This window comes from Camellia sinensis, chromosome 12 (genome assembly GCF_055761805.1).
Source record: "Camellia sinensis isolate YWXY chromosome 12, ASM5576180v1, whole genome shotgun sequence".
Lineage (NCBI taxonomy): Eukaryota > Viridiplantae > Streptophyta > Magnoliopsida > Ericales > Theaceae > Camellia > Camellia sinensis.
The window spans coordinates 108947046-108965510 of NC_138972.1; positions in this window are offsets into that span (position 1 = coordinate 108947046).

The following is an 18465-nucleotide window of genomic DNA, read 5'->3' on the forward strand; positions in this document are numbered from 1 at the left end:
GTTGGATAATTTAAACCACTCACCTATTGAATTGTTGTTATATTTATTTTCAGTCTAGAAATAACTGTTTTGGGCTATCGGTGGAGGATAGTCGTGATTGTTGTAGACATTGCATGTGGATTAGGAATAACTGAAACTAATCACATTGGTTAAGTCATTAATTTTGACTATGGCATTGATACAGAAAATATGTGTATTGATTGAGCATTGCATTTGCATACATTGTTTTGTGTGTGGGAGGAGATAGGGGATGTACTCCACGGTTTAGGGGAAGATAGGGGATGGACCTCTAAACCGGATTTTGTTTGGGAGGAGATAGGGGATGGACTCCATTAGCATCACTTTTATGTGTGCTTATTTATATAGAAGTGTTTTATTGATACAGCACTAAAATGTGTATCAATCTGGAAGTATGAAGTGTTTGATTTGAGCTTGAGTCTCATTTGTTTGTTGATATTGGAAGGATGTGAATATGATATATGTGATTCACTGTTATAAGTTTGGCCAAGTTCTGAGCCATGTTGATAAAATTGGAAAGTAAAACGTATCTTTGGCAATAGTGTCATGAGACTGTAAAATGAAGTAATTGATTATTTTGGTTAACCATCTGTTGAATGCTATTGCTTTATTCATTGCTTATATGTGGTTTAGTATATTTCTATTGGGCTGTGGCTCACCCTTTATGGGAACATCATTTTCAGGTTCAGGTGATAAACTACCTCCAAGGACTTAGCTTGGGAGGGTTTGGCTTCTGGATTGAAGAAGACTACCTTTAATTAATAGTTTTGCATGTAAACATTCAAGCCTAGGGCTTTTCTTGTATTGAGATTAGAACTCATATTTTTTAATCCAAGTGCTGGCTTGGAAAGATGTAAGCCTGTACGGCATTTTATTCGATGTTACATGTAATGCTTTATTTAGTAATACTCTGATGAATGAATTAATAAATTGTCTTCTTTAAATAATGCATGTCAATGATATATATAATGGGTTAATTTTGAGGGCGTTACAACTTGGTATCAGAGCGTACCGGGTTTGAATACTTTGGGTACGTGGGACGTGATTAGCATCACATTGGGTTCGTCTCGTTTGATAGAGACTTAGTGTAATGTTATATGCTTGTGTGATAACATGTTTATGTGATTATGTGGGTATGGAATGTAGTTTCTGGGATGTTGATTGGACCCTTGAGTTTCTAGTAGTCTTGTTGGAAAGGCACTTGATCACTGCTGCTTCCAACCGGAACTATAGTAACGCATTGGGACTATCATTATCCGGGAATGAAATTCGTAGGTGCTTATGTGATTATGTGCTTACGTGGAATGTATTATTGTTGTCCATTGCATTAGGACGCGAGTGTTTAGCTTCGGCACATTTATTAATGTGCTAATGTCTCTGTTTCCTTGATTAGGATGTCAGGACGAGGACGAGGACGCGGTAGGCGTGGTAGGCCGGGTAGGCAGGAGGTGCCTGTGCCAGAGGAGATTCCGGCAGTTCAGGAGGGAATTGGCCAGGCCAATGTGGCCGAGCCAGTAGGCCAGCAGGCTATGGGCGCTTTAGCTCGAGAGATAGCAGGGGCATTCAGGGAGTCAGTAGGCATTCTTAGGGCTGAGAATCAAGCTCAGGCTGTTATTGCGGATGCAGGACCTTCCTTTCTGAAGAGGGAGTTCTTCCGGTCTAATCCGGATGAATTTGTGGGTGATCCTAAAGAGCCGCTTAAGGCAGATGAATGGCTCGAACAGACAACGAAGACGTTTGAGATGCTTGGCATCGAAGACGAGGGGTTGAAGGTGACCTTGGCATCATTCCAGTTGAAGGGGGATGCGGGTCAGTGGTGGAAGTTCACTAAGGGGCGTATAGGAGGTACGTGGGAGGCTTTTGTGAATGCTTTCCAGGAGAAGTTCTTATCTCCAGCTGTCAGGGAGAAGCTGCGAGACCAGTTTTGTCAGCTTAAGCAGTCGAGTTCTTCAGTGGCCGAGTTTGAGGCTGCATTTACTAGTTTGTCCAGGTTTGCACCTGAGTTGATGGCGTCTGAGGAACGCCGTTGTATTGAGTTTGAGAAGAAGTTGAGGCGTGGCCTCAAGCTGAGAGTTGGGGGAACTATGATTCGGGATTATGGGCGTATGGTTGATGCTGCAGCCCACATGGAAATTATGATGCAGGAGGAGGAGGAAGGACAGAAGGGCTCCAAGAGGAGTCAGGATGGTCAGAATGATGGTAGGAGACAGAAGGGTTTTAATCCCCAGCAGTCTCAGGGTAGCTTTTCTAGATCGACTTTTCCTGTACCGAGTGCTAGTTCGAGGAAAGGCAGTCAGGGAGACATTACCTGTTTCAAGTGTGGCCAGCTGGGCCACAAGTCTCCAGTTTGTCCTCAGAGGGGAGGAGTGCAGAGAGCAGCATCTTCTTCTGCTCGATCTCAGAGCCAGAGTCAGGGTAGAGGTCAGCCACTCTCGTGTTATCAGTGTGGTCAGCCAGGGCATATGAAGAGGTATTGCCCGCAGCTGGGTGGCACACCTGGTGCATCTGGTTTGAGGCAGACTCAGGGTCAACAGCCAGCTCAGTCGGGTCAGGCCTCGAGGGCCAATCAGGGGGCTTCATCGTCTCAGTCGGTGCAGCAATCTTATGCTCCTAGGGGTGAGCAGGTTGATCAGAGGTCTTCTGGGCGCGTGTATGCTGTTACCGCGCAGGATCTTGTACCGGCTCCATCTGTTGTGAGAGGTACTTTCTTGTTTTGCAACTCGGTTGCTAATGTTTTGATTGATACGGGTGCATCTCATTCCTTTGTGTCTGCTGCATTTGCATCTGTTTTGGAGTTGGAGTTAGCACAGTTAGCATCTCCTATTTGTGTAGTGTCGCCTCTTGGGGGTGAATTGATTTTGAAACACGGTGTTAGGGGTTGTGATATAGAGGTTGATTACCATAGAATCCCATTTTCCTTTGTAGTTATGCCTATGAGGGGTTTCGATGTTATTTTGGGTATGGACTGGTTATCGTCATACCGGGCAGTTATTGATTGCTACCGCCAGAGGGTCACTTGTTGTACCGTGAGCGGAGAGTATTTTCATTTTCTGGGGGACCGGGTTGGTGATGTGTTGCCACCGGGGTATGTTCCGCGAGGACGGAGTGAGCTTAGTGGTCTACTTGCTAACCTTTCGATTAGTGAGGACGGTAAGACTCAGATTGTGTTGCCAAGGGTGGTGTGTGAGTACTCGGACGTTTTTCCCGAGGATCTTGTTGGTTTGCCACCGCATCGAGAGATTGAATTCTCTATTGACTTAGTGCCCGGCACGGCGCCGATTTCTATGGCACCTTATCGTTTTGCCCTAGCTGAGTTAGTTAAGTTGAAGGTCCAACTCCAGGAGTTGTTAGATAAAGGCTTTATACGTCCTAGTGTTTCGCCTTGGGGAGCACCGGCCCTCTTTGTTAAAAAGAAAGGTGGTGCTTTGAGACTTTGTATAGATTACCGGAAATTGAATCGGGCTACGGTTAAGAATAAGTACCCTATGCCCCGTATAGATGATCTGTTCGATCAGTTGAAAGGTTCCCGTTGTTTCTCGAAGATAGACTTGAGATCAGGTTATCATCAGTTGAGAGTCAGGGAGGAGGATATTCCAAAGACGGCATTCCGTACGAGGTATGGCCACTATGAGTTTTTGGTGATGCCATTTGGGCTCACCAATGCACCGGCAGTATTTATGGATTTGATGAACTGGATAATCCAGGAATTTTTAGATCGTTTTGTAGTCGTCTTCGTGGACGACATGCTTATCTATTCACCTTCAGAGGAAGAGCACGAGGAACACTTGAGGGTGGTGCATGATTTACTTAGAGCCCATCAGCTTTATGCTAAGTTTGGGAAGTGTGAGTTCTGGCTAGAGGAGGTGAAGTTCTTAGGCCATGTAGTTTCTAGGGAAGGGGTGTCTGTTGATACATCCAAGACAGAGGCAGTGCAAGATTGGGTACAGCCTAAGAGTGTGTTTGAGATCCGCAGTTTTCTGGGATTAGCTGGGTATTATCGCCGGTTTGTAAGAGATTTCTCCAGATTAGCTTCGCCTTTGACTAGATTGACTCGGAAGGGAGTCAAATTTGTTTGGAGTGAGACTTGTGAAAAGTCGTTCCAAGAGTTGAAAGTTAGACTGACCACTGCTCCAGTCTTGATTATTCCGGAGAGAGGGTTGGGTTATGCAGTCTATTGTGACGCCTCACGAGAGGGTCTTGGTTGTGTGTTGATGCAAGAGGGGAAAGTAGTTGCCTATGGCTCACGTCAGTTGAAAATTCACGAGAAGAATTACCCTACGCATGATTTAGAGTTAGCAGCTGTGATATTTGCCTTGAAGATTTGGAGACATTATCTTTACGGTGAGAGGTTCGAGGTATTCTCGGATCATAAGAGTCTGAAATATCTGTTCACACAGAAAGACTTGAACTTGAGGTAGAGGAGGTGGATGGAATTTATTGAGGATTATGACTTTGAATTGCAGTATCATCCGGGAAAGACCAATGTGGTGGCCGACGCCCTTAGCAGGAAACCTGTTGGTGACATAGCTAGTATAGCCATCCGAGAGTGGGAGATGTTAGGTGCACTTGGAGAGTTTGATTTGCTTCTGGGCGAATTCGTTGAGGCTGCGGCCTTGTTTTCTGTTGTTGCGCAACCTACACTTGTGATTCGAGTGTTAGAGGCTCAGAGGGGCGACCTTGAGGTAGAATCCCTCCGTGAGAAGATTTCTGGTGGGAAGGTTGAGAAAGGTTTAACGGTGTATCCCGACCTGAGTGTGAGATACCGAGACCGTCTGTTTGTGCCGGAGTCTCATCGAGAGGAGGTACTCCGAGAGTTTCATCATTCCCGCCTTGCGGTGCATCCGGGAGGTACTAAGATGTATCGGGATTTGGGTCGCCAGTTTTGGTGGCGGGGTATGAAGAGAGATGTGGCAGCTTTCGTGTCTAAGTGCCTTACTTGTCAGCAAGTGAAGGCCGAACATCAAAGGCCAGCGGGTTTGTTGCAACCCTTGCCTATTGCCGAGTGGAAGTGGGAGCATGTCACTATGGACTTCGTTGTAGGTCTTCCGAGGACTCAGCGGGGCAGTGATGCTATTTGGGTGGTTGTAGACCGGCTGACTAAGTCGGCGCACTTCATTCCTATGCGCGTTAGAGATTCAGCAGATCATCTTGCCGACTTGTATATTCGGGACATAGTGAGGTTGCACGGGGTTCCAGTGATGATCGTCTCCGATAGGGACCCTCGTTTTACTGCCAGATTATGGCAGAGCTTGCAGAGCGCCTTAGGTACTAAGTTGACCTTTAGCACAGCTTATCATCCTCAGACTGATGGGCAGTCCGAGCGTACTATTCAGATCCTTGAAGATATGCTTCGGGGTTGTGTTCTTGACTTTAGCGGGTCATGGGAGAGGCACTTGCCATTAGTGGAGTTTGCCTACAACAACAGCTTCCAGTCTAGTATCGGTATGGCACCGTTTGAGGCCTTATACGGCCGACCGTGTAGGTCTCCTGTTTGTTGGGCCGAGGTGGGTGATGCACCTCTGTTGGGTCCGGAGTTAGTAAGGGAAACGACAGAGAAGGTTGAGCTTATCCGTAAGAGGCTTGTTACAGCCCAGAGTCGTCAGAAATCTTATGCCGACCGTAGGAGGAGACCTTTGGTGTTTGAGGTGAGTGATCATGTCTTTTTGAAGATATCACCAAGACGGGGATTGATGAGGTTTGGGAAGAGCGGGAAGTTGTCCCCTCGATTCATTGGTCCTTTTGAGATCCTTGAGAGGATTGGCGAGACTGCTTATCGTTTAGCTTTGCCGCCGCAGTTGTCCGGAGTACATGACGTGTTTCATGTGAGTATGCTTCGGAAGTATGAGCCGGATCCATCACATGTATTGGATTGGACCGATTTAGTGGTTGATGAGGATGTTTCGTATGAGGAGAGACCGGTTCGGGTCTTGGATAGGCGGGATCAAGTTTTGCGAGGCAAAACCATCCCTTTGGTCAAAGTTTTGTGGAAACATCACGGAGTGGAGGAAGCCACTTGGGAACGTGAGTTGGAAGTCCGCGAAAAATACCCGGACATGTTCGTCGATTTGTAATCTAGTATTTAGATTTTGTAATATTGTTAAACTTAAGAGCTTTACATATGTCTTAAGTTGTAAAACGTGAGTATGTTTTGATAAATTGGTGTATCTTGAAACTTGCTTCATTGTAGAAGTTTAGTGTAACATTGCATCTATTGAGTACATCGTTGAATATGTTGTTTATATCATGCGATTGAATATGATATGGGAATTGTTAACATTAAAGGGAATAATCCATAATAATGATACAGGTTGAAATATATGTTGTTTTATATATATTGTGAGATACCCTTTGATAAAGAGATGAAGTGACCAGTATTGGGTCAAGATATTTATTGTTGTTATACAATATCTTTGAGAATTGAGAAAATTTTGTTTTTATTTACAAACTTATGCTTAATTTCGGGGACGAAATTCTTTTAAGGGGGGGAGGTTATAGCGACCCCGGTCTTTTCCCATTTGATTATTGTATCCGGACTTAGGTTCCGTAGATTCCGTCATTGTATAATTGTTGTTGTCATTCATTATTTTCTTATTTTGAGTTTTGGAGCAGGTTGGTTGAGCTTAGGAACCAAGTCTAGTTGCCCAGATTTTGGCTTGTCCGCTCGAGCGAGGGTTTGGACGCTCGAGCGGGGAATACACCCATCCAGTATGTCCTGTGTAGTGTTGGCCGCTCGAGCGGGGGATTGGACGCTCAAGCGGGAAGTCGTGAGTGACGCTCGAGCGGGGAGTTGGGCGCTCGAGCGGGGACCTGTCTGCAAAAACTTCTGGGAGAGTGCATTCGCCGCTCGAGCGGGAGCTTGGCCACTCGAGCGGGAGTCTGTGCGTGGCGCTCGAGCGGGGGTTTCCACGCTCGAGCGGGGCGACTGGTATAAAAATCCGAGATCCGACTTTCAGGATCATTTTTCATCTCCTTTTTGATTTTAAAACCCTAGAACCGTCTTCTCCCTCTCCCTACACACCTTCTCTCTTAGGTTTGATCTACTTAGAGTGTATTTCTACCCTAAGTCCTTTGTTAAAAAGATAGAGTGAGTCGAGGGCTTCCATTTAATCTGAACGTTTGGTGGTTTGGAGCACTTTGGAATTTGGGTCTTCATCTTCATCTTATCCATTCGAGTTCTTCACTTCAAGGTAGGGATTTCCTACTCCATTCTATAAGTTTTGTTCTAAGTTTTGGTATTTTGATATGTTGGGAGTACTTTGGTAATTTTGGGAAAAATCATAGTTGTATTAATAAATTAATTTGTATAATTAATTTAAGGAAATTGGGGAAATTGGTGAAATACATGAACTTGAGGAATTCATTGATTAAATTGTGTAGTTGGATAATTTAAACCACTCACCTATTGAATTGTTGTTATATTTATTTTCAGTCTAGAAATAACTGTTTTGGGCTATCGGTGGAGGATAGTCGTGATTGTTGTAGACATTGCATGTGGATTAGGAATAACTGAAACTAATCACATTGGTTAAGTCATTAATTTTGACTATGGCATTGATACAGAAAATATGTGTATTGATTGAGCATTGCATTTGCATACATTGTTTTGTGTGTGGGAGGAGATAGGGGATGTACTCCACGGTTTAGGGGAAGATAGGGGATGGACCTCTAAACCGGATTTTGTTTGGGAGGAGATAGGGGATGGACTCCATTAGCATCACTTTTATGTGTGCTTATTTATATAGAAGTGTTTTATTGATACAGCACTAAAATGTGTATCAATCTGGAAGTATGAAGTGTTTGATTTGAGCTTGAGTCTCATTTGTTTGTTGATATTGGAAGGATGTGAATATGATATATGTGATTCACTGTTATAAGTTTGGCCAAGTTCTGAGCCATGTTGATAAAATTGGAAAGTAAAACGTATCTTTGGCAATAGTGTCATGAGACTGTAAAATGAAGTAATTGATTATTTTGGTTAACCATCTGTTGAATGCTATTGCTTTATTCATTGCTTATATGTGGTTTAGTATATTTCTATTGGGCTGTGGCTCACCCTTTATGGGAACATCATTTTCAGGTTCAGGTGATAAACTACCTCCAAGGACTTAGCTTGGGAGGGTTTGGCTTCTGGATTGAAGAAGACTACCTTTAGTTAATAGTTTTGCATGTAAACATTCAAGCCTAGGGCTTTTCTTGTATTGAGATTAGAACTCATATTTTTGAATCCAAGTGCTGGCTTGGAAAGATGTAAGCCTGTAGGGCATTTTATTCGATGTTACATGTAATGCTTTATTTAGTAATACTTTGATGAATGAATTAATAAATTGTCTTCTTTAAATAATGCATGTCAATGATATATATAGTGGGTTAATTTTGAGGGCGTTACAAATATAATCATAGTGAAGTCCAAAATCTTGAAGTTATTGTTTCACTCAAAACAATTGTGCACAACACCCAACGGCAGCAATGTATTCTGCTTCAGCAGTTGACAGAGCCACTGAGTCTTGTTTTTTGCAAAACCAAGAAATGAGTGAGTGTCTAAGAAAATGAGAAGTGCTACTAGTGCTTTTTCGATCAAGTCTACATCCCGCAAAGTCAGCATCTAAGTGACCAAAAAGTTCAAAGGTGGTTCCCTTATGATACCATAATCCCAAATTTGGAGTGCCAATAAGATATCTAAAAATCCATTTAACGGCGGTGATGTGTGACTCTTTCGGTGCGGACTGAAAACGTGCACACATACAAACACTAAACATTATATCGGGTCTACTTGTAGTAAGATAGAGTAGGGAACCAATCATACCTTGATATTTCTTTTCATCTACAGGTTTACCTTTCTCATCTTTGTCGATTTTTATTTATGTGCTCATTGGAGTTACTGCAGGTTTTGATGATTCCATTTCAAACCTTTTAAGTAGATCCTTAATATATTTTGTTTGATTTAAATAGATCCCATTATTAGTTTGTTTAATTTGTAGACCAAGGAAGTAATTTAACTCCCCTATCATACTCATTTCAAATTCACCCTGCATATCTTTAACAAACTCTTTGCACAAATTTTCATAAGTAGCACCAAAAATGATATCATCAACATAAATTTGAACAATTAGCATATCTTTCTTTTTTTATTTTTATAAAAAGTGTTATATCAATTTTTCTTCTACAAAAACCTTTGTCAAGTAGAAAATTACTCATTCTTTCATACCAAGCTCTAGGAGCTTGTTTTAAGCCATATAAGGCTTTTGAAAGTTTGAGAATGTGATCCGAGTAGTTATGATTTTCAAAACCACGAGGTTGTTCAAAATAAACTTCCTTTGAAATGTACCCATTTAAAAAAGCACTTTTAACATCCATTTGATATAATTTAAAATCTTTAAAACATGTAAAAGCAAGTAACATTTTAATAACTTCAAGTCTAGCAACTGGTGCAAAAGTTTCATCAAAATCAATGCCCTCTTCTTGATTATAACATTGAGCTACTAAACTAGTTTTATTTCTAGTAATAACTCCGGATTCATCCATTGTATTTCGAAAAATCCATTTTATACCAATAATGGAATGATCCTTAGGTCAAGGAATTAAAAACCAAACTCCATTCCTTTCAAATTGATTTAATTCTTCTTGCATTGCTAAAATCCAGTTTTCATCATTTTTAGCTTCTAAAAATGATTTTGGTTCAATTTGCGAGACAAACGCTAAGTTACTACAAACATTTTCAACAGAAGAACGAGTTTTTATGCCTTCCGCCGCATCACCTATGATGAGGTCTTTGGGGTGACCATGAGCATACTTCCATTCTTTTGGTAGATTTGAGTTATTTTCTGAAAGAGCATATATTTCTTAAAGTTTCTCCATTGTCATTTCTTCTTCATGTTCGCATAATGGATTTTCTTCATTTTCTTTTATGTAAATGCTCTCCATGCTTGGTTGATTTTCTACAATATCATTACTTACAAGATTCTTAGAAATAATGCTGTTAGATTCATCAAAAATAACATGCACAGATTCTTCAACAAGTAGAGTTCTTTTATTGAATATTCTATAAGCTTTACTGGAAATTGAATAACCAAGAAATCTAGCTTCATCTGATTTAGCATTAAATTTTCCTAAGTTATTTTCATTGTTATTTAATACAAAGCATTTACAACCAAATGCACGCAAATGAATATTAGGTTTTCTACCTTTCCAAATTTCATAAGGTGTTTTCTTAAGAATAGGTCTAATCATAGCTCGGTTTACAACATAGCATGCAGTGTTAATGGCTTCCGCCCAAAAATATTTAGGCAAACTATTTTCACAAAAACATAGTATGGGCCATTTCTTCAAGAGTTCTATTTTTTCTTTCAACTACACCATTTTGTTAAGGAGTTCTAGGGTTTAAGAAATTATGATCTATTCCTAAGTTGTCACAAAACATAATAAAATTATCATTTTCAAATTCTCTACCATGATCACTTCTAATACTACAAATATTAAGACTTTTTTCATTTTGAATTCTTTTACACAACTTTGAAAATAATAAAAAGTTTCATTTTTGTGTGCTAAAAATAATACATATGTATATCTAGTATACTCATCAACACAAACAAGAGCATACGATTTTTCTCTTAAACTTAATATTCTAGATGGTCCGAATAAATCAATATGCAAAAGTTGAAGCGGTTTAGTAGTTGAAACAATATTTTTGGATTTAAAAGAAATTGTAATTTGTTTTCCAAATTGACATGCATTACAAAATTTGTCTTTTTCAAAAATAATTTTTGGTAAACCAATGACTAACTCATTTTTTGAAAGTTTGGAAATTAAATCAAAATGAGCATGTCATAATCTTCTATGTCAAAGCCAACCATTATCATTTATAGCAGATAAACATTTAATATTAAAATGAGAAGACAAATCATACAAATCAAGAACATATACATTCTCATGTCTATAACCTACAAATAAAGTTTTGTTTTCTAAGGTGTTCTCAATAGTGTAATGAGTTTTCTCAAAAATAACTCCATAACCTTTATCACATAATTGATTAATGCTAAACAAGTTATGTTTTAAACCTTTAACAAGTAAAACATTTTCAATAACAGGAGAAGGATTTTTACTAATACTTCCTACACCAATGATTTTATCCTCACTATTGTCACCAAAAGTCACATATCCACCATCCTTTGGTTGGAGTGTGGTGAACATAGTTTTATTATCGGTCATGTGCCTCAAACATGCACTATCAAGATACCATCTATCGTTACTGAATTTTGTCTTTAAGCATACCTACAAAAATTTGAGTTTTCTATTGATACCCATATTTTCTTGGGTCCATAAAAGTTAGAATTTGATACTCTTGAAATGTCCTTAAGAACCCACATCTTTTTTATTTTAGCAAAAGGATTTCTTTTAACAGGACATGAAGGTGAAATATGACCTTTTGTACCACAAAAATGACATGTGAGATGAGAGTGATTGGAAGATGCATACACAAAACCATTTTTGACAGTTTTTACTTTTGAAAAAGGTTTATATCCAATTCCGGCTCTACCAAAAGTACGATTTTGATTTTTAAGAATTTTATCTAAAGTCTCTCTACCTTGAATGAATTTTGAAAGAGTATTTTCAAGTCTTTAATATTTTCTTTCAAAATAATTTGCTCCTTTTTTAAAGACTCATTTTCTTTTTGCAATACAACTAAATGTTTCTCAGAAATTAAAGACTATTTTCGGGTTAAAATCTCATTTTCTTTTTTTCATTTTCATGGCTTCATTTTCTAAAACATTTATCATGGAAGTTAATGATTCATTTTCTTTTGATAAACTTGAAATCACTTTCTTTTGACAGTTACTTTTCAAACTAAGTTTCTTAAATTCAGCATGTAATTCATCAAAAACTAATTGTAATTCATCAAATGAAAAGGGTTCGTCATTTACCTTATCTTCGTTTCCAAGTGTCATTAAGCATAGGTTAGTAACCTCATTTTTGCAAACTTCGATTTCTGTGTCGCTTTCATCGCTATCTTCTCCCCATGCTGCTATCATGGCTTTCTTCTTGTCCTTCTTGAATTGTTTCTTAAGTTCCGGACATTCTAATTTGTAGTGTCCAGGTTTGTTGCATTCGTAACAGGTAACTTCAGATTTTTTGTGATTTTCTCCTCTTTGAAAATCCTTGTTGTTGAAGTCTTTTCTAAAAAAATTTTGTGCACCTTGTTTCTTTCTCACAAACCTTTGGAACTTTCTAGTAATGAATGTCATTTCATCATCCTCATCTAAGTCATCTTTCTTATCCTCTTGATGTTTCGAGGTGGATTTGAAGGCTATTCATTTCTTCTTGTTGTTGTCCTCCTTTTCCTTTCCTTCTTGCATTATGAGCTCATGAGTTAAGAGAGATCCCATTAACTCATCTAGACTTAGCGTTGATAAATCCTTGACTTCGGTAGTGGTAATGGCTTTTGTCTCCCAACTTTTTGGCAATGACCTAAGCACTTTTCTTACAATTTCAGCATTAGTATATATTTTGCCAAGAGAATTTAAACCATTAATAATATCAGTAAAGTGAGTAAACATTTGAGGAATAGTTTCATCAGGTTTCATTTTAGAAAGTTCATAATTATGAACTAGCAAACTGACTCTAGATTCTTTAACTTATTCGGTTCCCTCATAAGTCACTATAAGCTTATCCCAAATTTCTTTTGCGGTTTTATATGTGAAAATTCTATTGAATTCGTTGGTATCTAGGGTGCAATACAACATGTTTGTGGTTCTAACATTAATTTGGGCCATTGTAGTATCTGATTCATTCCACTCATCTTCAGGTTTTGGTACCTTGAGGCCATCTACGGTTTTTGTAGGAATTTTCAAACCATTGCAGATAATTTTCCAACATTCATAATCATTAGATTGAACATATATGGTCATCCTAGTTTTTCAATAGCTAAAATTTGTGCTGCTAAACAGTGTTGGCCTATTGGATGCTTGTCCTTCAGATAAGGAATAACTATGGGTTGCCATGATCTACTCTAAGACGGTTAAGTCACACAAACTAGAGTCTAGGCTCTGATACCAATTGTTATCGTAGGTAGGCAACCCAAGAGGAGGTGAATTGGGTTATTAAAAAAAAATTACAATATTAAATTTTATAAACACAATATTAAGAATTTTAACAAATAAAAAATAGAATAATAATTATCAATATAAAAGTAAGAGAGATAGAGAGAGAAAATCAAACACTGAGATTTATAGTGGTTTGGCACGCCAGGCCTACGTCCACTCCCCAAGGAACCTCCTTGAGAATTTCTTTACTATCAAAATGAAATAATACACCACCAAGTCTTCACCAAGCTTGTAGATTTTGCACAGGACTTATTCTTATTTATTGAGTCTCACTCAACAATAAATACCTTATCCTTACAAAAATCTCTTACAAAAATAATGAATAAAAATAAGTGGTACTTAAACCCTCTTTTACAATAATTCTCTCACAAAGAGTAGATATGAAAGTGTAAGAACAAAGGCTACACTTAGATCTGAAAGTAAAATAGCATAATACAATATACTCAAAATTTTAGAGCACACAGAAATTTTTTTCTCTTAAAATTCTTGATTTTTCTCCACACACAACACTTCTATTTATACCAAAAAATATATCTATTGGAAGAGACAGATGCTCCTCAAGACGTCAGCTGAATCAATTTGGAAGAAAATCGCGTGGAAGGAAAATTTGCAATCTTGCAAATTTGAACACTTTTAGGCTTTAGTCAAAAGTGTACAAAAAAGTAAAAAGAAAAGTTAATTAAAATTATGTCATGTATGACTTTCCACATCTAATATATATGACACAATCAATGTTTCCACATGCTAATATATATGATACAATCAATGTTGTGCAAAAAAAATCTAATTGCTTCTGTGATGTATGCTATTTGTATTATATGCATTATATATATAATGTTCTAATCAAATATTACATACACATAAAAAATATCTTTAAATAATATTTATGATGGATCTGAAAATATATGCCCTCTTTAAAATATTGTATATGTTGTAGAGATTTTAAACTAAATATATCTTACCGCTCCATATCAATTTTGTCAAAACAAGACAACACATCAATATCAAATTTGTCAAAATAATACAACCAATCAATTTGTCAAAAGATGAATAGTGATCAGCCTAATTTTTCAAAAAGTGAATAGTAAAATTTTCAAAATATTTTCATTTGAAAAATAGTTATAAAAAATATATCACACAACTTATATTTTAAACAGATAATATTTTGTGTCAAATAATATAAATACGTGTATTAAAAATCCAAAGTTTTCAAATAATATTTTAGACATCATCAAAATTAAACAATATGATTAACAAAAAGGAATATGAAGAGAAGAAGATGTGGAAGTAACAATAGCAGAGTCAGAAGTCATATGGTTACAGCATGTAGAATCAAAGTACCAGGAAGATGTACCTGAGGTGACAGACAAAGCAATGGAAGAAGGAGTACTAGAAGTGGAGAAAAACTGTTTAATTAAGGTTTCAACATTTGTCTGAGAGAAGACCGGGGTGGAAGGATCCAAAGGGTCAGACGAGGATAAGTTCTCAGAAGCAGCAGTAGGAGTGCGATGAGCAGGCATAGACCGAGACTAATTCCCGAAATGGTAAGGACATCCCCGTGAGTGAGATCCACGAGAGGATTGTCTAGTAGAGGATGCACATGATGGACTGTGAAAACAATCTTGCTGGAGATGGCCGAGAGCAGTTTTGTTGCAGTAGCAGCAAGACCTGACTGAACAATGAACCAGAAGATGAGCAGATAAGAGCCCGCGATTCTGACAATAATTGCACTGAGGAGTTTGTAGGGGAGAAGAGGAACTTCGTATCTAAGGAGTGGCTAGAACAGAGTCTGTATGTGGAGTAGAGGACGGACTAAGATGAGTTTCCTCAGATATAGCTTGCTCAAGAGAAGGCAAGGGAGTGCGATGTAGGAGAGATACACGTACCGGTTCAAAATAAGAGGTGAGAGCCATGAGAAACTGAACCAATCGTTGCTGATTGCGATACTCAATAAATAAAGCAGCATCTTCAGAATGAGGCCAGGTAGGTTTAAAAAGAGCAAGTTGGTCCCAGACATAATATATTTGAGACAAATAATCATTAATGGACTGACCAGGATCCTATTGCATGCGATGGAGGTGATTCTGAAGCTGATACTAATGTGCAAGTCTAGTAGTTTGATACCGTTCTTTGAGAAAGACCCAAATATCTTTAGCAGGGATAGCAACTAAGTCAAGTTGAAAGCGACCGAATTGAAGACTGATAGATGTGATCGAGGTATTGCGAAACCAATTAATGATCTGATAATTTTTGTTGTCCCAGTCTTCCGAGCAATCAGCAAAATTGGCTACAGTTTCCTCAGCCACCTTTGTAAGTTTAGGCACATCCCCAGTAATAATGCGCCATAATTTGCAGTCTTTGAGAAATCCAGACATGGCTTGGGCCTAGAGAACATAATTAGAGCCATGAAGAAGTACAGAAATAGGATATGCAGAGTCGGAGCGATCCATGATTGCGTGGGATTCTCTAAAAATAATAAATAAAATAAAAACAGCACTCTGGTGGCAAAATTGACAAAAATAGAGCGTACCAATGAGTTAGGAAGGTCGAAAATAAGTGGAAAGATGACCAAACCAACCAAAATACAGCCCAAAAATGCGTGAAAAATAACCCAAAACAATATGTGGACCGAACTAGGGCTGACGTCAGCAGAAGCAGTAGCGTACGTCAGCAAAGCGCGGTGCACGATAGCAGGTAGAGGCGCGGCGCACGATAATGAGGGTGCGCGGTGTAGGTTAGCAAGATGGTGGCGATAGTCAGCTCAGTCAGCTTGGCGTAGAGAGGCAGCTGGCGTGGAACGACGGTTGAAGGCTAACGTCAGCAATCACAAAGACACGCATAGAGGCGCTTTGGCAATTGGCAACGGAAGGCAGTAACGCACAGTGATGGAGGCGACGCATGAGGGCGCATGAGAGGCCCTTTGACTATGGGTGTGATGGCATTGGAATCGTGAGGAGATTCCGAGCAAGATGATGGTATGGTTGGAGGAAAAATATTGAATAGGATAGTCTGACAGTGTGTAGTCAGTATCCGAAAGGAAGAACCAAAAAGAACAGGTTGTATTCTGGTGATAAACAAAAGAAAAGAGTGAAGAGAAAATTCACTGCTCTAATACCATGATGAAAAATATAGAGAGAAACGTTAAACTCTGTATGTATTATTGTGTTCAATCAAGTACAAGGACTCCTATATTTATAGGAGGAGAGACTGTACAAGTATGAAGGTTACACTAAATAGGAAGGTGTATCAATCACACACACTAAATATGGCAGATACATTAATTACTACCAAGCAACAATATATAACTATATGTATACGCTAACAATTATTATTATCAAATCGATTTAATTTTTCATAACTAATATGTATATAGAGTTCAACAAAAAAAAATAATTCATGATAAATCTCACCAATTTAAAAATGACAGTCATATTTAAATTTAAACTCTATAATTATCCATCACTACCCCCCACACCTCAATTACTTTCTAGATTAAATTACATAAAGGGCAAATTACAAACACTCCCTCGAGATTTGGTGAAAATACAGATTCTCCCTTGAGGTTTGAGAAATTACATCCCGCCCCCTGAGGTTTATATTTTCATAACAAATTGCCCTCTGAGATTTTTATTTTCATACAGATTCCTCCCTAATTTTTCCTAATTTGTTATGAAAATTTGACCCTCAGGAGGCAATTTGTAATTTCTCAAACCTCAGAAAAAAATCTATATTTTTACCAAAGCTCAAGGGAAATGCTAGAGGTCCCAAATTTTCTATCAAATAAATGACTAAATGTCTCACATGGGTGCGGGGTCCACAAAATTGCGGACCCCACACCCATGTGAGACATTTGGTCATTTGTTTGGTAGAAAATTTGGTATCCCTAGCATTACCCAAAAAGAAAATATGTTTTGAACACAAAGAAATTAAATAATCAAAAAAAGGGTAGTCGATGGATGAGATTGAGGCGGTGACATGCTACCTCCGGTCCGATGCTAAACGCAATAGAAACAACTGAGTTTTTACACTTATAAGATCATTTTTAACCATTTGAGTTTAAAAAAATTCTTATTCTTCTAAAATTTAAAATTCTAGGGATTTTCATTAGCAAGTAAATTTTTGGTATCTTAAAACTATAACACAAATATGTAAAGAGATGTATCTTTACTTTACTCTCTCCTTTTCTTTTTCTTTTTTTCTAATCATATTTTATTTATTTCATTGATTCCAATGCAATGTTAACAAATAAAGTACAAATAAAATGTAGTAAGAAAATATCATCATTCTAGCATTATTATTGGTGTAATAATGTTAGACTTACCATATTTTTATATTATTGGTATAATAATGCTGGACACACCATATTTTTATATTAGCAAGTCAGCACATACAATGTGTGTATTATTTTAAAAAATATATATAATAATATAAGAATAACGATAAAAAAATACATATATATATTATTCGTTGCTCAAGTGATAAGAGCTTATTTTGCTAAATGAGTCAGGATCCTCTAGGGTACAATGTCTAGAGTGATTTCCTAGAGTAAACAATCCAACGACTGAAATTAAAACTCACCAAAATGACGTCGTTTTGGTGAGTAAGTTTGAAAAAACAAAAAAAAAAAAAAAAACAGCTTTTCACCTCTGCAAGCCGATTTAAATATGAAGCATGAGAGAGAGAGAGAGAGAGAGAGAGAGAGAGAGAGAGAGAGAAGGGCTAAGAGGAAGAGCAGGCGAGGAGGAAAGAGAAGAAGACAGCAGTGAAGCTCTTTCACCTCTGTACGCCGATTTCAACCTCCGTTCATCGGAAAACTTCACCTCCGATTTCAACCTCTATTTTTTTTTTTTTTTTTTGACTGAAAGTATGTCTATGGAATGTATACACTAGTACTAGTACACATACATAAATCCATGAATATATAGATACATAAAAACTATCAAACACTGGTTAAAATATATAGATATATGTATGTAATAGTATATCAAAATCATTAAAACTAGTACGAAGACATAGATCTGCGAATATATAAACATATAAACATGGCATAAATTTTGAAAGAGTTGATTTATGAAGGTGATTGTTAAACAAACAAGAAAAAACATCGAATCGAGTAAAATCAAATACATACAACCATGGAAGCAAGAATCGTGAAGCATGGATTTGTGGAAGCAGCAAAAACCCTCATTAATGAACACACAACCTTAAACCAACAAAAAAATAAACTAGAATAAATAAGAGGTGAAAAATAAATGGTGAAGGTGATGATGATCTCACCGGTAATAGGAGGTGAAAAGCTGGGTCTTCGGTGCCAGCGGAGAAATTTTTCGATGAACGGAGATTGAAAGTG